This window comes from Myotis myotis, unplaced genomic scaffold, assembly GCF_014108235.1.
Source record: "Myotis myotis isolate mMyoMyo1 unplaced genomic scaffold, mMyoMyo1.p scaffold_m19_p_13, whole genome shotgun sequence".
In the NCBI taxonomy this organism is placed as follows: Eukaryota; Metazoa; Chordata; class Mammalia; order Chiroptera; family Vespertilionidae; genus Myotis; species Myotis myotis.
Genome location: NW_023416317.1, coordinates 29,639,156 through 29,651,206, shown reverse-complemented (window position 1 = coordinate 29,651,206; position 12,051 = coordinate 29,639,156). Strand labels below are relative to the sequence as shown.

Genomic DNA, 12,051 nt, shown 5'->3' with positions numbered 1-12,051 from the left:
ATAAAAAGATGAAGAAAAAAAATAAATGCAGGCATACTTTGCTTTAGGCAGAATGATCTCAAATTATGTTTAATCCTGTGAAAGGTAGTTAGCACTATACGACTAAAGGCAAGAAACATAATCTAACCATAGGAAGATTTACAATTGTTTTCAGTGATAAAAGCACAAGTTAATTTAGAAAGGCATGAAAATAAAGTTAAAGAAAAAGGATTTAGTATTTTGTACAACAATAATGCCAACGTTGAACATTTTAACCATGTCCCCTCTTGACATATCCTTCTTTGTACCCTCCTCAATACTCTCCTTCTTCAGAAACCCTGCTCAATAAAACTACTTGGAAATAGTGTATATTTGACTTCTACTTAAGTGCACAAGTATTTCTTAGCCACTCATGCAACAACTATACATTTGAACATATTTGGAACCACTCTAGGTACTGGAAATATGGAAATAAGCAAAGTAAACATTCCTGCCTTGCTGGAGTTTACAAACTTCAATTAACATCCCATCTCATGCCCCAAGTTTTCAAATTTTTAAAATTGATTTTAGAGAGAGGGAAAGCAGAGAGTAGGGGAGGGGAGAGAGGGAGAGAAAGGAAAAGATGGAGGGAAACATCGATCTGTTGCCCCACCCATCCATGCATTCATTATTTGGTTGATTCCTGTGTGCTCTGACGGGGGATCAAACCTGCAACCTTGGTATATCATTGATTCTTGTATGTGCTCTGCAACCTTGGAGGACACTCAAACCAACTGAGCTACCTGGCTAGGGCTCATGTCACCAGTTTAAAAAAAAAAATCAACACTAACTACCACCTTACCTATGAATTGCTTGCACTTGCTGTTATTATTCGCATAAATTTCATTTATATATAAACGCATCATGATTGCTGCTTTGCCAAACTTACCTATGAAATTAATGTTGTTAATTGTAATAAATATTTCTGGAAACTCTCAACAGGCCTCATGATATCTTCCTTTCATTTCAGATACCTTCTCCCTCCCTATATTCCTTATCTGTTTAGTGTTACCTTAGGTCTCTCTTGAGCAAGCATGTCAAACTCGCGGCCCACAACGAATATTTTTGCGGCCCAGCCAATATAACAGTATGTAAGAAACATTTCAATAAAGATTTCGTAACTTAATTTTTACAAATCCTGTTATATATAATTATTAATAACGAACAATGTTCAATAATACTGATTACCATAATAGTGTTGCATTCATTTTCCTTACGCACCTTATGAGCAGGCGCACCATTTCTCTCCACTAATACTAGCAGCAAGTATTTTAGCAGCCAATTGCTAATTATTAAAATGTTCTCTTATTTTATGTTAACAATTACTCATTTATTTCAGCCCTTTGTATTCAGCATGTCTCTATCGAAATAAACCTATGTTTCTATGAAAATTGAAGCTTTTGTTTTTTTGCAGCCCACATAAACTTAAACCTTGTTTATTTGGCCCGTGTTAGCCTTTGAGTTTGACATGCTTGCTCTTGAGCATCTGTTCTCAGTATTTATATTCTTTTGAGTGACTTATTTTCCTAATAGCTTGTTCAGTTATTAATTTATTGCCCTTCACCTCCAAATCCACCCTTATTTGTCCCACTTTGTGATGCTGGAGCTGAACCCTGTAAACATTTATCTTTTGCCATCTGCTGCAGTGTTAGGCTTTCTTAACTAGAGGGCACTGGAGGAATACTAGAAAGCGTGTAGCATGGAGGGGCTTCTCTCCCAGCTTACAGTATTGTTCCCTTCATTTTATATTCCTGTGTTCTTAGTACACTTTCACTCCTTTTAATAAATAGCCTTACAACCACTTTTGTGTGTGGATTTATACATAGTGAGCTTACTGCTTATTTAATTATATTATTTAGAAGTTTTATATTTACCCCTCAAAATGGTGAAGACAGTACAGAGAATTCCCATATACATCACATCTAGTTACCATTTGTCTGATACATTTGCTACAATTTAATGAACCAATATTGGTACATTAACAAAAGTCCATACTTCAGACTTCCTTAGTTTCTGCCTAATGACCTTTTTCATTTTAAGGACTCCACCCAGAATATATAAACTACTCTTGGCTGTGACGGTTTTTAGATTTGCCTGATTTTTGGTGACCTTGACAGTTTTGAGAAATTACTGGTCAAGTATTTTGCACAATGCTTCCCAACTGGGTTTGTCTCTTGTTTTTCCCATGACTAGACTGGAACTGTAGGTTTGGGATGATCTGAGAGATGAAGTGTTACTTTTAAGTTCCTCATCATTATCAACACAATTTTTGGTAATTAGGCATAAAGTGATTATACACACTCACATGCAAGGCTTTGTGTGGATGTTATTTTCAAAGCAGTATAAACACTTAGAAGGATGATTACTGAATAATACGGTAAAATTATTTTTAGCTTTGTATGAAACTGCAAAACTACCTTCCAAAATGGCTGTACCATTTTGTTTATCCACCAGCAAAAAATAAGAGTTCCTGTTCCTTCACATGCTTGCCATGAAATTGTTAATAGTCAGGTTTTAAATTTCAGCCATTCTAACAGATGTGTAATGGTATCTTTCTTAATTTGCAATTCCCGAATGACATATCATTCATTCCTATATGTCCTTCCAGAGACATTTAAACATAATAAAAAAATGCAAAAGTAAAATTTTTAAAAGGCATAAATAAATGGAAACCCTATCACATGTACATAAATTGGAAGACTCAGTATTGTTAAGATGTCAATAGTACCCAAAGCGATCAACAGATTCAATGAAATATCTATCAAAATCCCAATGACCTTTTTGGAGAAATAGAAAAAAAAAATTTTATTTAATAGAAAATCTCAAAGGATGTTGAGTAGCCAAAACAATCTTGAATAAAGAACAACACTGAAAGACACACATTTTCTGATCGCAAAACTTACTACAAAGCTATAGTAATCAAAACTGTAGTGCTAACATAAAGGCAAGCCTACCAATTGAAAAGAATAGAGACCCAAGAAATAAACCCTCACATACATGGTTAAATACTTTTTGACAAGAGTACCAACACTATATGTGACACGGCACCAGAGTTAAGTTAGGGTTTTTCAAAATGCTGACACGCCGAGCTCAAAAGGTTCGCCATCACTGGAATAGGAGAACGTATTTGCAAATCATGTATCTGATACGAAATCAATACCCAGAATATATAAAAGCCTCTTAAAACAACAAAACAACATATCTGAAAATGGTTAAAGGACTCATTTGAATAGACATTTCTCCAGGGAAGATAAACAAATGGCCAATAGGCACATGAAAAGATGCTCAATATCACTAATCAATGGAGAAATGAAAATCAAAACTACAATGAGATGCCACCTTATACCTACAGGGGGCTATTATCAAAAAAAGAGAAACCAAGTCTTGGCAGGTGGCTACTACCAAAAAAAGAATATAAGTCTTGGGGAGGATTTAGAAAAATTGCAATTCTTGTGCACTGTTGCTGAAAATGTAAAATATGGTACAGCTATTGTGGATAATAGTATGGCTGTTCCTCAAAATATTAACAATAGAATTCCATGTGATCCAGCAATTTATACATCTGGATATATATCTAAAAGAACTGAAAGCAGAGTCTCAAAAGATATCTATAGAACCATGCTCATAGCAACATTGTTCATAATAGCTAAAACTTGGAAGCAATCCATTGGTGGATGGATAACCAAATGTGCTATACATGTACACTGGAATGTTAATTCAGTCTTAAAATGGAAGAAAATTCTGACATATGGTACAACATGGATGAACTTCGAGGATATTATGCTAAATGATGTAAGTTAGTAACAAGAAGACAAATACTGCATGATTCCACTTATATCAGATACTTAGTCAAAATCAGAGTCAACAAGTGGAATGGTGATTGCCAGAGACCAAGGGGAGGAAAGAATGGGGAGTTAAAGATGGATGGTGGTAATGACTGCACAACATTATGAATATATTTCATACAACTGAACTGTACACTTAAAAATGATTAAGTTGGTTAAATCTTACATGTATTTCAACAATAAAAATATTGAGAAAAAAACTAAAAGAACTGCAAGCAGGGTCTCAAAAGATATCTTATGCACAGATTGCATCATCCTATTTTCATTATCAATATATTTTGTAGTCAATTTCAATCAAGATCTAGAAAACATCTTATTTTCTAAAAGCTACAATGCTCCACAGCAGAGATGTATGTTACTTTACTTAGCCATTAATCTGTTGATGGACATTTATTTTATTTGGGATCTTCTATTATTACAAATAATAATACAACAAATAAGCCTGTGTATGTTTAGGAATATTTGTGTGTGTAAAAGTAAAATACCCATAATTCTCACACTCAAAAGCCTTTTAGCACTGGTTATAAATATGGCAAAAAATATAGATAAAAAAAACCCATTTGATCTTATCTAGGTTCTATCCATATTTTCCCCCATTATCAGAAGGATGATTTTCCTAGTACAGATCTAGACAGTAATATATAGTAACTAGTGGCCTGGTGCACGAATTGGTGCACATCGAAAGGCAATTAGAAAAATACTTTAATATCGCTATTTGCCCTTTATAATAGATAATAGAAGTGTCAGAGATGAAAGAAAATTAGCAAAATGTGTATGTAAATAATATTTAAATTGACTAATAAATAACACATGATATAACAACAAAGATATGATATAAAAACAACACTGATAAAAACAGTGACTGTTACATTGATTAAACTTATTCTAATATCTCTTTGTATACCACAGTAAGAGTAAAAAACACTTTCAGAGTGCTTGACTAATTTCCCTTGTGATGAAGTATTTACACCTTTAATATCACATGCTCTTCGAACTTGAGAGAAAGCAACATATAACTGACCATGTCTGAAAATGGATTCAGGTAGGAATATTCCTACTGTCTAGATTGGCGCCAGCGGGAGGTTTATATGTATCGCACATGTTTGAGTCAATGTTTATTTTTAAATTGCCAGTGCGTGTCATATGTGCTAGCCAGTCAGTCAGTTGGACAGACATGGTTGGTCATTTAGCCTTTTATATATATAGACTAGAGGCCCGGTGCACAAAAATTTGTGCACTCGGGGGGAAGAGGGGGTCCCTCAGCCTAGCCTGTGCCCTCTCGAGGTCTGGGACCCCTCAGGAGATAACGCCCTGCTGGCTTAGGCCTGCTCCTGGGTGGCAGAGGGCAGGCCCAATCCCTAGGTGCAGCCCCTGGTCGGGCTCGGAGGAGGGCCGATTGGGGTGTTGGGGCGCTGCCCCCTGTCATGCACAGAGCAGGGCGGATCGGGAGATTGTGATGCCATCCCCAGTCACGCTCAGGGTAGGGCCGATTGGAGGGTTGGGGCACCGCCCCCTGTCACACTCAAGGCAGGGTTGATGGGGAGGTTGCTGCGCCACCCCGTCATGCACAGAGCAGGGCCAATCCGGGGGTTGGGGTGCTGCCCCGTGTCACACACAGAGCAGGGCCCATCAGGGGGGTTGGGGCTCCTTACCCTGTCACGCACGGAGCAGGATCGATCAGGGGGTTGGGGAGCTCCCCTCTGTCACGCACAGAGCAGGGCCCATCAGGGGGGTTGGGGAGCTCCCCCCTGTCACGCACAGAGCAGGATCGATCAGGGGGTTGGGGAGCTCCCTGCTGTCACGCACAGAGCAGGGCCCATCAGGGGGTTGGGGAGCTCCCCCCTGTCACGCACAGAGCAGGGTCCATCAGGGGGTTGAGGAGCTCCCCCCTGTCACTCAGAGAGTAGGGCCGGTAGGAGAGTTGGGGCGCCGCCCCCTGTCACACACACAGCAGGGCGGATCAGGGGGTTGGCGCGCTGCCACTCTCACACTCAGGGCAGGGCCGATGGGGAGGTTATGGCTCTACCCTGTCACACACAGAGCAGGGCCCGTGGGGGGCGGGGGGCCGGTTGGGGCACCGCTCCCTGTCACACACAGAGCCGCAGGGCGATCAGAGGTTGGGGAGCTCCCCCATATCAGGCACAGAGCAGGGCTGATCAGGAGGTTGGGGAGTCTTCCCCTGTCACAAACAGAGCAGGGCGGATAGGGAGGTTGTGGCCCACCCCCTGTCACACACACAGCTGCAGGGCGATCAGGGGGTTTGGGTGCTGCCCCCTGTCACGCTGATCCCGGTGCTGGGAGGCCTCTCGGCTCCGCTGAACCCGGTGCTGGGAGGCATATTACCCTTTTACTATATAGGGTAGAGGCCTGGTGCATGGGTGGGGCTGGCTGGTTTGCCCTGAAGGGTGTCCTGGATCAGGGTGGGGGTCCCCACTGGGGTGCCTGGCCAGCCTGGGTGAGAGGATGATGGCTGTTTGCAGCTGGTCACACACCCTTCACGGTGGGGGTCCCCACTGGGATGCCTGGCCAGTCTGGGTGAGGGGCTGAGGGCTGTTTTCAGGCTGGCGGGTGATGGAAGCTCCCAACCGCTCCTTTTTTTCTTTTATTTTTTTTTAATTCTGGGCCAGCTTTAGCTCTGAGGCTCCAGCTCTTAGGCCTCCACTGCTGAAAGTAGGTATCTGGTTTGTTTCGGTTCGAAACAATGTATAACTCCAGCTCTGACTCCAGCTCTGAGATCCCAGCTCGCTGAAAGCTGGTTTCTGGGGTTTTTTTAAGCTTCTATATTTGTTAAAATGTTTCAAACTGCAGGCTCAGAGGCCTGCAAGGCAGGCGGGGAATGTTGGTTTCCTCCGTCACTGAAGCAAGCAAGCCTCATGTTAGTTTCAAGCTGCCAGGCTGCCGACCGCCATCTTGGCTGACAGTTAATTTGCATATCGCCCTGATTAGCCAATGGGAAGGGTAGCGGTCGTACACCAATTACCATGTTTCTCTTTTATTAGATAGGATGATGCAGAAGGACAACCCGAAAGCTGATGTTCAGAAAGACTGTCACTATTAAAAGAGTAAGGTAGAGGGAAAATCATAACAGGGCTCACTCACTCTTTAGCTTATATACAAGGAGTACAATTTAAAGAGTAATAATACATACACAATCCTTTAATTACTTGTGACTTGCCAGGCTGCCTTCCCTATATTTTTTGGCCACACAGGTCGGCCACCTGTAGTCCCATTACTGAACAAGGACCAAAGGTGCTCTCAAATGAAAGAAATGGATGATGTTCTATGTAAAGCGTGCTTGGTTGGTCCAGTTCTCATGTTGTGCCATCTTAACAACTGAGTCTTTGTCCTGGATGGTGTCACTTAGTGGTTAGAGCACCAGTCCGTGCACTAAAGGGTCAAGGGTTCGTTCCCCATTCCAGGGCACAACTTAGGTTGCAGGTTCAATGCCTGGCCCTGGTCAGGGAGCATGCGGGAGGCAACCAATCAATGTCTGTCTGCCTCACTTTCCACTCTCTCTAAAAATGAATGAAAAAATAATGAATGAGGCTTAACAAAATAAAAAAATAAAGAGCTGAGTCTTGGCCTTAATTTGCAGGTTAATAATACCTTAGTAATCTACTCAGTAACCCAGTTCCTCTTGAACTAGTCTTATCCTACAACTAGAGGCCCGGTGAACAAAATTTGTGCACTCGTGGGGGGGAGGGAAGGGGAGTGTCCCCTCAGCCCAGATTGCAAGAGGGTGCAGACCAGGCCAATGGACCCCACTGGTGCACGATCGAGGCAGGGGAAGCATGTGGGAGGTTGGCCAGCTGGGGAGGGAACACAGGAAGGCTCCAGGGCATGTCCAGCCAGTCTTGCTCAGTCCCGATTGTCCGGACCCCAGCAACAAGATAACCTACCGGTTGGAGCGTCTGCTCCCTGGTGGTGAGTGCATGTCATAGCGAGTGGTTGAGTGGCCTTAGCATATCATTAGCATATTATGCTTTGATTGGCTGAACGGACAACCACACGTCCGGACACTTAGCATATTAGGCTTTTATTATATAGGATTATCCATTTACTCCAGGGACTAAAGTCCTATCCTTGAATCCCAGTCCACAACAGTCTGCCAGACCTGCATACACACTAGCTCTTCTAGCTCAACACAGATCTTTAAATGCTTACTGATCCCAGAGACATAGTCTTCTTCATGGAAAAAGATCAGCTTACTCCATCTACTCCCAACCTAGGAAATCTTTCTTCCATTAATAGCAAATGGAACTCTTCCCAAATACTGCTTCAACTTAGTAGTCATGTGTAGTTTATGTTTTGACTCCTGGAGTCTCACTTATTTTACCTTTCATAATTCGTGCCCAAATGATACATATGTGATATTACTGCTAAATATGCATAATCTGAATTTGATTCAATTTACAGAATACAAGGTATTAGAAATCAGATATTTTTGCTCAGGAAACATAACTTTGATTTCTTTATTCATCATGTAGTTACTATGTACCAGACAAATAAAAACATTTACCTTTGCACGTAGCACAACACATCCTATATAATAAAAGGCTAATATGCAAATCAACTGAACGGCAGAACGACCAGTTGCTATGACGTGCACTGACCACCAGGGGCAGCTCCTGTGTTGAGCGTCTGCCCCTGGTGGTCAGTGCACTCCCACAAGGGGGAGTGCCGCTCAGCCAGAAGCCGGGCTCATGCCTGGCAAGCGCAGCGGTGGTGGTGGGCGCCTTTCCCGCCTCCACGCCAGTCGGACATCCCCCAAGGGCTCCCAGGCTGCAAGAGGGCGCAGGCCGGGCTGAGAAACTGCCCCCTGCCCCCGAGTGCACGAATTTCGTGGACTGGGCCTCTAGTAGCTTTCAAAGAGCTTACAGTATTTAAGATGTACTTTTGAACATTCTAATACAATTGTCAATTGATGGTGGAGGAGAAATGCTTGTGCTTTCTTTTTAATAAACATTGGTGTAAGAAAGATTTCTTTGGTCCACAGAGTAAATAATATAGACTGTAGGGTTATATGTTCATTGCTGTAGCTAATTCAAAGCAAACAGTAGGGAGAAAAAGATATTAATAAATATCTGTAGAAAAATAAAACTACCTAAAACAAAGCCTGCCTCAATGTATCATGTAATGAATGTCATGGACAATATTCTCAGGAAGTAACAAAGATACACACTCTTCACTGCATCTTTGTGAAAATGTTGCAATTTAGTGTCAGAGGTTTTTAATTAATCTTTAAGACAAATGCCTTACTACAACTATATACTATTTAATCTAAATGTATACTTACACTTCTGGTAAACAGTTTTAAGTAAAAGTTAGTATGGCAGTATAGGAAAATTATTCAAAATTACTCTATCCCAAAGCTATGAATAGGATACACTGCAGTATGAATGAGCAATAACTTTTCTATAAGCTTTAAGAGACACAGAGACACCAAGTTTCTTTACCTTTGTGCCTTACCTGTATTTATTCATGTTATAAATATGAAATAACCCCTACCTTTCACAAATAATGTATAAACGTAACTGCAACAGCTTGGTGCAAATCCTTTAAATACATATAATTGAAAGAAAAACAGAAACACAAATAACTACAATATAATATAGTAAACTATAGTATATAAAAATATTCTGTAAAGGAATTTGGTTCAAGACAAGTGTTGAAAGGACTCTATGAAGGAAAAGATTACTTCTAGTAGCTGTGAACAGGAAAAGTTTCACAGAATAGATGAGCTGCAAGTTGGAATTTAATGAATTAGTAAAATTAGTAAGATCAGCATAAATAGAACTTAGGAAACGAGGATTCCAGAAAGACAAAACACCATAGACTAAGGCAATGATGGCGAACCTTTTGAGCTTGGCGTGTCAGCATTTTGAAAAACCCTAACCTAACTCTGGTACCGTGTCACATATAGAATTTTTTTGATATTTGCAACCATAGTAAAACAAAGATGTATATTTTTGATATTTATTTTATATATTTAAATGCCATTTAACAAAGAAAAATCAACCAAAAAAATGAGTTCGCGTGTCAGAGGTGACATAGGTTCGCCATCACTGGACTAAGGTGTAGAAGTAGGAAAGCACAAGCCACGTGCAGAAGGACAAAGATGCGTATCTGACTGAATGAAAGGCTATCACTAGGGAAACACAATAAGATATTAGGTGTAAGGTAAGTCAAAAGAACATTCCCCAAAACAAAGACACTTCTTGCTATCTGAACAAGTTTTTGCAAGGTCAACCTGGTACCCTGGCCTGTGTGGCTTAGTTGGTTGGTGGGTTTGATTCCTGGTCAGGGCACATATCAAGTACCGGGTTCGATACTTGGTAAGAGCATATGCTGGAGGCAACCGATGTTTTTTTAAAAAAGTGAACCTGGAAGTATTTAAAAGGATGAAAGGGAAAACAAAAAGATTAAAAGTAGAGAAATAGAAGGGAATTACAGAGAAGACACTGTGAAATAAAATTTCATCAGATGTACAATCTCATTAGATATAGTAGAAAGGGGAAGAAACTTTGGAGTAGAAAATTCAATAGTGACTCATGTTTTAATTCTGGGTTTCTGGAAAAATTTTGGTATACTTTAAGAAAATTAAGAAGTCAGAACTAAAAACTAGTCCATGGAAATTCATATTGAAGCATTAGGAATAAAGTGGCATCATGTCTGCAACTTATTCTCAAACAGTTAAAAAATAAATAAGAGGTATATAATATATATTTATATATGATGCTACTATACATAATATATATATGCATATGTGTTTGTATACATAGAAAATATAAAACAAACCTAGTAAAATGCTAACAGTTGGACAATCTGCATTCTTGTAACTCTTCTATGTCTGAAATTATTTCAAAATAAAAAGAATTTTAAAAAGGAAAAAAAAGAGTGGTGATTTAACAGAATTAAACACCATTTATTAAATAAGCATGTACTGAAAAGTCAGACACAGTTAAAAAAGATACAGCTTAACTTCTAGAGGGAGAGAGACAGTAAGTAAATAAAATGTATACTATGTTAGATGGCAATAGTGCTCTAAAGAAAGGAGAAAACACACACACACATACACACACACACACACGCACACGCACACAGAAAGGAATTGTAAGTCCCCTTGGGTAGGAGTGAGGATTTGCCATTTTAAATCTTTAGGGGAGGCCTCAACAAGAAGATGAAACAGAGGGCCCTGAAACAAGGAGCAAGACTGAAAGGACTGAGCAAAAGCATAATGATGGTGGGTTAGTTTAGTTTTGTAGAAAAAATAATTTATGTTTATCTTCAAATCAATTGGATAGGATTTGCTGATAGAATGGATATAGGCTGAGAAAGACAGAGTCAAAATGACTAAAAGATTTATAGCCTGAGCAGCCAGAGAGATGAAGTTGCCATATGGAAGAGAGGTGGGCAGGGGAATAGAAAGCTTGGGAGTTTCGTTTTTAAAACATCTTTGGCCCATTAAATATTTAAGAAAAGATGTTCAACAAACATTTGGTTATGAGTCTGGAGTCCAGGCCGGAGACATAAATCTAAGTGACATAAGATTAGATGTGTTATTTTAAGTTATGAGATTGGATGTGATCATCAAAAGAGTAGTGTGTGTAGACAGAGAAAATGATGTCCATTATTTGTTAATGCAATCATAGAGTTAGTATAAACATGATACTATATAGTGTTTACTTAGAGATCAGTAATTACTTGCGTAGAGAACTATAACAAATATAAATTAGGACAACTGCAAAATAAGGGTGGTTTAATAAGTAGCAAAAGTCTCTGAAATAACAGTACACCAAAAAGAAATAACAAAAGCGAGATGTCCCCTAAGAACTAAGAAATGGAAAACAATATTGCCCATATCAGAAAGTCCTTATATATACTATTACTATCATGTGACTGGACTGAGTAAAAGACTGAGTAAATGAATAAAACCAGAAATCCATGAAGTCTTCCTCAAAAGTATAAATAGTATTAAAATCTTATATAATAAAATGGTAATATGCAAATTGACCCTGACAGCAGAATGACCAGAATGACCACTGGACCAGTAACTATGAGGCGAATGGCCATCCGCGGTGCGGGTAGTTACATCCTAGGCCAGTATCTTCACTGACAAGGTCAACCTTTACCTTAACTGAGCCTATCTGTCTTTTTGCATCTATAATAACATACCCTTGAAATGTCT

General features: G+C 39.8%; 1 protein-coding gene across 8 annotated transcripts in view; it reads right to left on the bottom strand.

The window, feature by feature from the left end:
- The window catches only part of STAG1 (stromal antigen 1), a 338,918-nt gene that overhangs the window by 212,710 nt on the left and 114,157 nt on the right, over positions 1–12,051 (bottom strand). Inside the window, exon 2 of one of the 8 annotated variants that reach the window (XM_036332489.1) lies at positions 10,662–10,713. The exons of the other annotated variants lie outside the window; for them this stretch is intronic. The gene's annotated coding sequence lies outside the window, so the exon portion shown is untranslated. The remainder of the gene's footprint in view (positions 1–10,661; positions 10,714–12,051) is intronic. 8 annotated transcript variants of the gene reach the window in all.